Here is an 11,779-nt window from a genome sequence, read left to right as displayed (position 1 = left end):
CGACAGGAGTCGGCTGGCAGACAGACGGCAAAGCCTCGGTGACCTGCTCCTGTATGACCTGTCGGATGGCCGGAGACATATAGTGCGTGGGCGCATGCGTGGCTGGGAAGCACGGAAGCTTTACAATGACTTCCTCACGCACAATCTTTTTTGATCTGTGTCAGGAGCGCCGTGCGGTCACCGCCGATGGACAACTCCGCGAGGGAATCGTCTGTTGACGTGTGCCACCGAGCTAAAGCGCGTTGCTTACGTAGTTCGCCGAAGCTCTGGCACACGCTCACGAATTCAGACACGGTGCTTGGATCGTTAGCCACCAACATATAAAAAAATTAAATCATGGGGCTTTACGTGCCAAAACCACTTTCTGATTATGAGGCACGCCGTAGTGGAGGACTCCGGAAATTTCGACCACCTGGGTTCTTTAACGTGAACCTAAATCTAAGCACACGGGTGTTTTCGCATTACGCCCCCACCGAAATACGGCCGCCGTGACCGGGATTCGATCCCGCGACCACGTGCTCAGCAGCCCAACACTATAGCCACTGAGCAACCACGGCGGGTCAACATATAAAAGGCGTCGTCGTCTATGTCTTTCTTGATGTGCATGATCCCGTCTCGGTCGATGATAGAAGGATTCATGCGCTTGCACAAGTCGATGACGTCTTTGATATAGGTCGTGAAGTTCTCGCCCTGCTGCTGCGCCCGCCCGCGTAGACGCTGTTCAGCACGAAGCTTGCGCATAGAATAACATAGTAAACGGCAAGAGCGGACACTCGAGCCGTTTCGCGGCCGAGCTATGAAGCTTCGCCGATTCCGCTAGGTGGCATAGCCTATCAAGAAAAATGCGGCTGCGGCTGCGGATAGCAGCTTGACAGGCGGCACGACCACTGGGCACGACCCAACATGTGCGAAGCCTTGTGAGACCGCTCCGCTGGGCTCTTTCGGTAAAATGCAGCTGATCATCGTTATTGGGTTCTTCTGCCAGCGTCTGCTTCGTCGCCATTTCATGGTAAGCCCACAGCAAGTTCTTTTGCGCCTTGTTAACGACTTATTCTCTTTGCATTTCGTTATGTCACTGTTAGCCGCATGAACGAGTGACTGCGGCCTTGCAGCCATGAACAGCTGCTGCCCATTTGGTACGCTGACTTCCATTTCGTATTCTTTTTTTATGTGCAGCAATGAGTGGTGATGCTAGTGATAAAAGCGATGCGGCAGCGTCCGAGCTGCGATGCACGTTCGATACAATGACGAAGTTCGAAAATAAAATAAAATGGTTCGTTAAGAAATGTGGCCTATGAACACGTGCCGTTTGGGGTAGAGAGGTTTATGATACGCGCGGCGACTGCTGAAAAAGTACAGAGATTTACTTCTGCAAAAGAAATGTAGTTATTTCTAAAGCTGTACACGTGCAATATTTGCAGTATGGCAATATTGCGCTCTATGCCAACCTCTGTAGCAGGCTATGTGCGCTCGAGCGTTGTTAGCTGTTCTGCATTGGGCTGAATATACGTGTTTTCACGTCCTAATTGTGTATGGAGTCGTTACCGTAGAAAGTTCCTTGTTTCTTAGCCTTTATAACAATGCTTCCTTAACCCCCCCCCCCCCCAAAAAAAAAAAACGCTTTGCATGAAGGAAGGCAGCATCTCCATTATAAAACTTTGCAGGCTCCAATATTGTTTATACGAAGGAACGTAGTGTCTACATTGAATAGTTTTGATGCCTCCGGTATTGATTACCTTCTGTCTGTCATTCTACGTATTGTAGGAATTTCGGCCATTTCCTAAATATACACTGCAGAGCCAAAGAACATCACGCATTTTCAAGGGCACAATTCCAAGTTTCAGAAGACGATTGCAAGGCTTCGAAGACAGCAGGTGGAGACCCCCAACACAAAGTGGTAAATTGCAGCTGTTTATTGACGGATGCACTGGTTTAGACTTTCTAAGTTAATCAACAAGCGTAAGACAGCTGACATAAGGAACCATAATTTGGATAGAATTGAACTTGCTCTCAGGAACGGAGGAACCCTAAAAGGAGGAGGAGTAGATTTTAATGAAGAGAAAGGAAGACAGGTCGACCTGGGGAGCGTGCCTCTAGCCTGCTTCTCCTCACTAGAAAAGCGGAAGTGGGAAATACAGGGAAAGGCAGGTGGTGGGTGATAATGTTATGGTACAATGAGATAATATATACACGTTGTCCTATATGCAGATGTGCACTGTAGACGCAATATACGTAAAAGCAATCTTGTCCATACAAAAAGTAATCTTGTCACAGAAAGTTATTGCGCAAACACATTTCACACTAACTGCACGTCTCACAGCTTCTAGATGCGATCGTCTAAACCAGTCTCACTTAAAAAGTTCAAAAGGGATTTTATGGCATGTTGGGCACAGTGAACAGTCCTCCACGAGCCCAAAAGTTTTTCTTCTGAAAAGGGGTGGGAGTCCTAGCTGTCAAATGTAGATTTGAGTTTTCTTCGGTCGGCCGCATATTGAGGGCACACGCAAAGTACGTGAGCTATTGTCTCGAGAGTGTGACAGACGCTACATTCAGGGTCCCGTGTTTGTCCAATCTTGTGGAGGTATCGGTTGGTGTATGCCACAATCAGGCGTTATCGATGAATGAGTGTTTCCTGGCTTCTCCGCAACCGAAGTGGAAGCCGGAATTGTAATCCAGCGTCAAGTCTATGGAGGCGCTCTTGTCGATGTTCGGGGTTTTCCCAATGTCGCGCCGTAGAAGCTTTAAGGGAGGTATGGAGCAAGGCGTTAATGTCTTACCGGGAAAAATGAATCTTTATATTAGTTCCGTCAGTGTGCGCCTTTTTTTGCTTCTGCGTCAGCCTGTTCGTTTGCAGGTATTCCACAATGGCCAGGAATACACTGCAGCACGATGGTATGCCCGCAATGAGACGCCTCAGCAAGCAGAGACATGATGTGATAAACCAGAGGACTATATGTGGTTCTGTCACTCATATAATTGCTGATGAGTTGCAGTGCTGGTTTTGAGTCACAGAACACTGTCCACTTCTCGAGACTCTGTTGCAGTATGCAGTGAACTGCTTCTCGAACTCCGGTTAACTCAGCTGCTGTAGACGACGTCCTGTGTCCTATCGTGAACCGTTGTGTGATCCCCTTTCTTGGCACCGTGTAGGCCGCCACGGAAGAGGTCTGTGTCACAGAACCATCTGTAAAAACATGTTCGTAATATTCATACATGTAAGCAATGTATGATAGTACGAAATGCTTGAGCCCAGCAATCGGTATCTTCGACTTCTTCGTTATTCCAGGGATTGAGCGTCTCACCGTTGGCTTTGCCATCGTACAGAGTGGAACTTCGGGTATGTAATACAGTTGGAAGTCCGACGGCAATAAGTCTTGCTGCGAGAACACGGCTTCCGAGCACCCGCCGTGGTTGCTCAGTGGCTATGGTGTTGGGCTGCTGAGCACGAGGTCGCGGGATCGAATCCCGGCCACGGCGGCCGCATTTCGATGGGGGCGAAATGCGAAAACACCCGTGTACTTAGATTTAGGTGCACGTTAAAGAACCCCAGGTGGTCAAAATTTCCGGAGTCCTCCACTACGGCGTGCCTCATAATCAGAAAGTGGTTTTGGCACGTAAAACCCCAAATATTATTATTATTATTATTACGGCTTCCGAGTAGGCGGACAAAGGCCGTACGCTTGTGACGTTCGTGAGTGGGTGATTCCTGTGTCTAGTCAGTAGCCTTAGATGCACTCGCAATGGCTCATGTTGCAGATAAACTCGAGCTGGGTGCGCACGTGCCTCTGCAATAGTGCCCCAAGTAGACGCACATCGTGGTAGTTCTTGGCAAATTCTCAGTGCGCGAGCCTGAGCACCTTCAAGTGTGCGTACAGCAGTTGTACTAACCCGAGAAAGTACAGGCGCACTGTAGCGAAAGTAGCCAACAGAAAGTGCCTGGTAGAGCTGCAGAAGAGATGACTTGGATGGTCCCCATAATTTTCCAGACATATGTCGAATGATCTGATTAAAGCTGTCCAGCTTTTTTCTTAATCCACAGAGGCGCTTCGACCAAGATAAGTCACGGTCGATGATTACTCCGAGAAACTTGTAGTTGGTTACTGAAGGTATAATCTTCCCATCAATCATAACGGGGTAGCAGGCCATTGACTTCCATGTAAATGCCATGGCTGCACATTTTTCCGGTAAGAGCTGCAGTCCGCGACTGTTTAGGTATGTCGACGTTATTGACATCGCGCACTGCAGCTTCGTTTGCACTTACAAGCGCGTTAAGCTCGTGGTCCATATACAGATGTCATCTGCGTACACAGAGACCGAGACTGTGCCTGCGTGTTTTTTTGACCAGTCCGATGAGAACGATATTAAATAGGGTTGGGCTCAATACACCTCCTTGAGGCACTCCACAATAGACACGGTGGTTCTTTGTTTCACCGTCTTGAGTTGTCATAAATATCGTTCTCTCTTAAAGATAGCTGGCTATCCATTGATGCATACGTCCCCCGACGCCGCATTCTTCTAGAGCATTTAAAATTGCATCATGTAGAACGTTGTCAAAAGCACCCTTGATATCTAGAAAGACAGCGGCTGTTAATCGACGGCGGCGTTTCTGATGTTCAACAGTTGTACTTGGTCAATGACGCTGTCGATTGACGACCTACCCTTTCGGACACCTGCCATTGCGTCTGGATATATATTACGCTTCTCCAAAAACCACTCCCGGCGCGTCAAAACCATGCGTTCCATGGTTTTACCTATGCGACTGGCAAGCGCCACAGGTCTGTGGGAAAGCATAGTATGGGGTGTCTTGCCTGGTTTCAATAATGCCACGATTTTGCTTGTCTTTCAGTGTGCAGGCACAGTTCCCGAGGACCAAGAGAGATTTTATAAACGCAGGAGCTCTTCAGTCGCTCGAGGGCCTAGATGGCGCAAGGTAGAATAGGTAATTCCATCAGGACCAGGCGCAGTGTCTTGAAGAGGAAATCGCTGCACGTAGCTCTTGCAGCGTGAATGGGAGGTCGAGACGATCGTCCATTGTTGGAGGAGCACATCTGATCACTGAAGCTACCGATGTTGTAGATACAGAGAGGTGTATGCAGAAATCTTCCGCGATTTCCCTCTCACTGCGCGTCTGTATCATAGCCAAAGCTCGGAAGGGACGTAGCTGTTGTGGAGGAGATGCTAGTGCTCGTACAACATGCCGTATTGTGGACAACGGTTTTCTTGGGTCCATGCTGGTGCAAAAGGACCTCCAACGTTGTCTGTCGAGGTTGTCTAAGTATCTTTGAATTTTCTTTTGCACATGGCGTCACCTCCTCAAGTCTTTAGTTCGCCTGTATTTCCTCTTGGCGCGACGTCGGACTGCCCGCAGCTCTTCATACATAACGTCAACGGATGTTCTCGAATTTGATGTTTGGATGATGCGTGTTGTTGCGCGCATTGCTGCTCTAATGCACTCTTCAATCTCTTTCGGTGAAATGACACAGTCGCGGGATTCTTCTAGCTTGTTCTGAAAAGCATCTCAGTCAGTGCGTCGCGTATGAGAACTTGGAAGTCTTGTAAACCATCTCAATTGTACATAAGTAGGTAGGTGATCACTGCCATACGTTTCAGCATCTGTGCACCAGGCAGCAGAAGACGAAAGGCATCGTGAAGCCATAGCTAAATCGGGACAGCTGCTGTATGTTGTGCCACGAAGAAATGTTGGCAGTGGCGTAGCTAGGTCGTCTGGCACCCGGGGCCCATAGGTCTTCTGTCCCGCCCCCCCCGGGTGTTGTCGAGGAAGGCGAGGATATCGCCAATTTCCGGGTTTCAGCATCAGTACAGCCGCCTTGGACGCCGCGCACGTCCCCCGGGTCCCCCTCTCCTTCGCTTTCTTTCCCAGAGGTCGCGAATGAGCAGGTATTGGCGGCGAGGAGTTACAGAGTCACCATCTATAGGAAGCGCCTCGCTGGCGTAGTATGAGGGATAACGCGGCGCGCTCCTCATAGGTTTTGCTGTCAGCGCTCACTGAAAACACTACGCGGGAGCTCTCCCGGGAATTTCTGTAAGTACTTTCGAAACGAGAGAAGTTTTTTACTGTCTAAATAATAATCTTGGGCAAACTGAAAGCACAGAATCGTTTGCAGACGCTATCTCTTTACCGAATACGTACAGTGAACGCCACTATGCGCGGTCGCCGCGATTTAGTCTCCCGAACCGGCTTCTTGCGTGAAAGGTAGGCAAACGCCGAGACCAAACTATGTGAAATATGTTCTTATAGTGTTTGTATATCTAAATGGAGCGTAATAGAATGAAGCCTCAATGCAGCGATCGCACAGCTTCGCAGCGACCGACTGCGCGTCTGCATGCTTGTCCGCCCACTGTTTCGCTTTCGCCGCGTGCGCGTTTTCGCACCGTGACATGAGCTTTAGACCGCAGCATATGAACATTTGACAGTATACAAGCAAGCAATGTTGCGTGGGCGCTATTAAAGCTGTTCAAAAATCATTTCGTTGTAGAGACTTCGACGCCTACGGGGACTGATGTACCGGACGTCGCGACGATTCAATCTTCCTTTTTTTTCTAAATTCTTGGACGTTTCAATATTATTTCTCGAGTTGCGACGCACGATGTGTTTATCAGTGTTCTCAGCGTGCGATTTCCCGCTGCTTCTTTGTAATTCAGTGCATTAATTCATAACACAAACATGACCATATGCCATGCTTTTCTTTATGTGCTTCTTACCGCTCCCTATCCATTCCAGTGCACTTGCCTGTATCTATAGCATCGACAAGTTCATAGACCAAACCCTCATGACATTAGTCGGGCAGCGGACTTAGCGCGTGTTTTCCGAACATCGCAGACCCGGCGCCGTAGCAGAAATCTTCCTCGCGTCTGTGCTTGCTGCATACCAGAGTTGTAGCCGATGACTGTTTGCCGGTTTTATGTTTCGCGAGCCAAGCTATATGCAGCTTCCTGTCCTGCGGCTACGTATGAATAAGGCTGACACCGGGCTCCGTAGCGTACGTCGTTCACTGCGTCACCGAGCAGTAGCCTACCATGTTGCGCACCTTCAAAGACAGCCACTACCTATTCTAGTGCTCCCGATCGTTCTAAAGGAGACACTCGATCGAAGCGGGAAAATCTCGCCAATAAACGAGGACCGCAGCGTACGAGGGAACTTAAACATTCCTTTTCAGCTTGCTTCGGCGCTCCCGAAGCAGCCGACGCGGCCGCTATGTCCACGTGATCCCTAATAGCACGTCACGCCGACGATGGCGCCAGCTTTTCCAGTTGTGGAGCTCGAGGCCAATAAACGCCGTTTTTTCTGAGCCAAATAACACAGTGTGCTGCACTGATAACTTGTGATAAGCGCATGTGCACATCTTCTGTCAGACTGTAAGGCTTGGCAACCAATACAAATGCGAAATCGTGGCAAATACGTCTCACGTCACAAGTAAAAAAAATTCTAAAGTTTTAATTACCAATTTTAGCGGCAACATTGCATTTGCGAAATTGAAGGCCGACATTCATATCTTGCCCAACAACAACTTCACAAAAATCGTCGTAGGTACTATGGCCCGCAGTATTTTGGCTGTGAGCAGCCCTGAACGAAAACGAAAATTCAATTGTTTCTCAGTGACGCTGATCTCCCCACCATATTAGAAAAACGGAAAACGCCACCTGCCTCCCTGCTGCGCGGGCGCCAATGTTATGACAATTACGACTTCTCTTCGTTGTGATCAATAAAGCCTTGTTTTTATTTTGGACAAACGTGATTATCCTAGCTGCGGTACCACCAAAGGTTTGGGAACAAAATAGAGAACGCTTCGCGTCGATACTTGGCGTCACCATAAAAAAAAGGACCTCGATGAAGCCGTGCCAGCGAAACCTGGTGGTCTGCACTCGCAATGGAGAGGGTTGATGGATCAACCTCACTGGTCCACTATTTCATATTTCTTTCGCTACTGCCATACTGGGCGCCGCCCGCAGTGCCAAAGTACTGTAGGTTGTAGCACCCAAAACGATTTTGTTTAAGTTTTTGTTGAGGTAATAATATGACTTTGAATCCTCAATTCTGGAATTGAAGTGCTTCCTCTATAAGTACTAATTAGGGGATTATTAAGGATATGGTTATTAAATTCCTGTCATATTTTTGACGCTGCCGAGTTCATTGTAATCACAGACACATAACTTCATATAATATCGGAAAATATCCTTACAAAATTCACGTTTTTTTTTAATTCCGTGCAGCTGACACAGACGCTGTACTTGTGATATGAAGTCACACAGTAACAACAGTTTTCTGAAGCTTTCGAGGGTAAGAAGAAAAGCGTGAAACATAACGGCAGGTTTCGCAGCGGCTCTCGGAGCGAGCGGGAGAGGGGAAGTAAAAGCGAGCTGAACATCGCGGCGCCGGCGACTATATACAGCATGTCGAGTCATACGCCGCCAAACTTTTCGGCCGCACAGAGTCTGAAGACGATCCAGAGAATCCCATTCGCGACTTTTGACGGCCGCACTTATGCAACGTCGCTCTCAACGAACACTTCGCCGTAAACGAGAGCGCCGGGCGCGCTCGTTGAACGCCCTCTTTTACTGCTGTCTTTGTTCGTCTTCGTTGCGCGTTCTGAATGGAAGAGGGAGCCAAGAGCCTCAACGCCTTACAACGCCTTACTGTATGTTTAGCGACTCCTGCTCCCAGCATGAACGCAAGGCACACCCCGCATGAAAGATTCCGCTAAGGCGAATAGTTTAGCGACCATTTAGGGAATTAAATTTCTTAGCCCGCACATTTGTGCAATTATTTCATGGGGTGTTGATAGAGCTGCAGCCAACAATTCTGCGGCGCAACGCATCGGGTACATGAGCGCGGGCTACTGTATAACGGAGCATTCTTTGCCATTTGCGCCCAGTCAAGCCGGCGGAAAAAGTGGGGTCTTCAGGCGTATGACACCCCCCCCCCCCCCCTCCCACTGGCCCCTTGCACCCGGGGCCCACGGCCCCCCGGCCCTCCCTGTTGCTACGCCACTGAATGTTGGTGAGCCATCATTCAGGATGTCAAGATCGTTGCTGCTTGTGAAGTTAAGAAGTTGTGTTCCTCGAAGATTTGTGGTCCTACTACCCCGAAGATGGTGGTGCGCGTTGAAATCGCCTACAATAATATGAGGTCCTTGGCAAGAGTCAAGAATAAGTTTCAGATGTCCAGAGTCAAATCTTCCCCTGGGAGAAACATAGCCACCGATGATCGAGATTATCCGACGCTTTAGCTTCAGTGTTATAGAGATGTACTCGTGGCTGTTATGCACCGGAACTTGGTTTAGCGAATACGTGAGGTCACATCGCACACATAGTAAAGCTTTGCTAGTATTTCCACTTGTCCCAGACGCGAATTGTTCATATCCAGAGAGTCTAAGTGGCGATGTCATATTCGGCTCGCATATTACAATAACTGGAAACCGATGCTTGAGCACTCTCTGTTTAAAATCTCCCAGGCGACTCCGGAGACCTCGTGCGTGCCACTGGAATATTACGGAACCGCTTATCCTTTGTTGTAGTGACAACCTTGAAGTTGATGATGCCATGGCGTTTACTAGCTTTTATACAGCAGCAAGCACTGGTTCTAGTGCGTCAAGAATTTACATCGCAGCCTTGGCAACGGGCGTCTTAACTCCGATGAGCAGCATTCGCAAGGAACGAATGAACTGTGCAAGCATTGCCTTGATTTGCCAATCCGACGATGAAGGTTCACTTTCACGCTAGCGTTCCGGCTGCACTTCTGTACTCCGAGATGGCAGGGAAGGCCATATAGTAGTGTCCTTGGTGTTCACAAGAGTAGACGAGGTTAAATGTGGCTCTGACGTATGAGGACTAGCAGGAGCGCGCGACGAGTTTCCCTGGAGTACAGGTTGTTCTGTTGTCGATGATGATCTCCTTCTGCGATTACGTGAGCGCCTCTGGCGGCGGTGGACCTTGGTAGCCGCTTCTCTGTGTGTAGGTCGATCTCGTACCATTTTCCTTAGCACGGACCTAAAAGCAGTGAAGAAGAAACTAGGAATAGGCAAGAATCAGATGTGTGCGTTAAGAGACAAAGCCGGCAATATCATTAAACTAATATGGATGAGATAGTTCGAGTGGCTGAAAAGTTCTATAGAGATTGATACGGTACCAGTAGCACCCACGATGATAATGTGAGTGAGAATTGTCTAGACAAATTTGAAATTCCACAAGTAACGCCGGAAGAAGTAAAGAACGTTGGGAGCTATGCAAAGGGGCAGCGGGGGAGGATCAAGTAACAGCAGATTTGTTGAAGGATGGTGGGCAGATTGTTCTAGAAAAACTGGCCACCCTGTATACACAATGCCTCATGACCTCGAGCGTACCGGAATCTTGGAAGAACGCTAACATAATCCTAATCCATAAGAAAGGGGATGCCAAAGACTTGAAAAAATATAGACCGATCAGCTTACAGTCCGTTGCCTACAAAGTACTTACCAAGGTAATTGCAAATGGGATCAGGAACACCTTCAACTTCTGTCAACCAAAGCATCAGGCAGGATTCCGTAAAGGCGACTCAACAATAGACCGTATTCACACTATCAATCAGGTGATAGAGAAATGTGCTGAATATCACCAACCCCTATATATAGCTTTCATTGATCACGAAAAAGCGTTTGATCCAGTCGAAACCTCAGCAGTCCTGGAGGCACTACGGAATCAGGGTGCAGACGAGCCATATGTAAAAATCATGAAAGATATCTATAGCGGCTCCACAGTCACCGTAGTCCTCCATAAAGAAAGAAGCAAAATCCCAATAAAGAAAGGCGTCAGGCAGGTAGATACGATCTCTCCAATACTATTCACAGCGTGTATACAGGAGGTATTCAGAGACCTGGATTGGGAAGAATTCGGGATAAGGGTTAATGGAGAATATCTTAGTAACTTGAGATTCGCTGATGATATTGCCTTGCTTAGTAACTCAGGGGACCAATTGCAATGCATGCTCACTGACCTGGAGAGGCAAAGCAGAAGGGTGGGTCTGAAAATTAATCTGCAGAAAATTAAAGTAATGTTTAACAGTCTTGGAAGAGAACAGCAGTTTACGATAGGTAGCGAGGCACTGGAAGTGGTAAGGGAATACATCTACTTAGGGCAGGTTGTGACGACGGATCCGGATCATGAGACAGAAATACCCAGAAGAATAAGAATGGGCTGGGGTGCGTTTGGCAGACATTCTCAAATCATGAACAGCAGGTTGCCACTATCCCTCAAAAGGAAAGTGTATAACAGCTGTGTGTTACCAGTACTCACATATGGGGCAGAAACCTGGAGGCTTACGAAAAGGGTTCTGCTGAAATTGAGAATGACGCAACGAGCTATAGAAAGAAGAATGATGGGTGTAACGTTACGGGATAAGAAAAGAGGAGATTGGGTGAGGCAACAAACGCGGGTAAATGCCATCTTAGTTGAAATCAAGAGAAAGAGATGGGCATGGGCAGGAGATGTAATGAGGAGGGAATATAACCGATGGTCATTAAGGGTTCCGGACTGGATTCCAAGGGAAGGGAAGCGTAGCAGGGGGCGGCAGAAAGTTAGGTGGGCGGATGAGATTAAGAAGTTTGCAGGGACAACATGGCCACACTGAGTAGATGACCGGCGGGGTAGTCGGAGAAGTATGGGAGAGGCCTTTGTCCTGCAGTTGGCGTAACCAGGCTGATGATGGTGATGATGATGACACTGGCTTACACATTCGAGATGACGATGTTGGTGCGTGCTCAATTATTTCTGCAGCCATTTCATT

The sequence above is a fragment of the Dermacentor albipictus genome, chromosome 8 (assembly GCF_038994185.2).
Source record: "Dermacentor albipictus isolate Rhodes 1998 colony chromosome 8, USDA_Dalb.pri_finalv2, whole genome shotgun sequence".
In the NCBI taxonomy this organism is placed as follows: domain Eukaryota; kingdom Metazoa; phylum Arthropoda; class Arachnida; order Ixodida; family Ixodidae; genus Dermacentor; species Dermacentor albipictus.
This window is presented reverse-complemented; position numbering follows the sequence as displayed.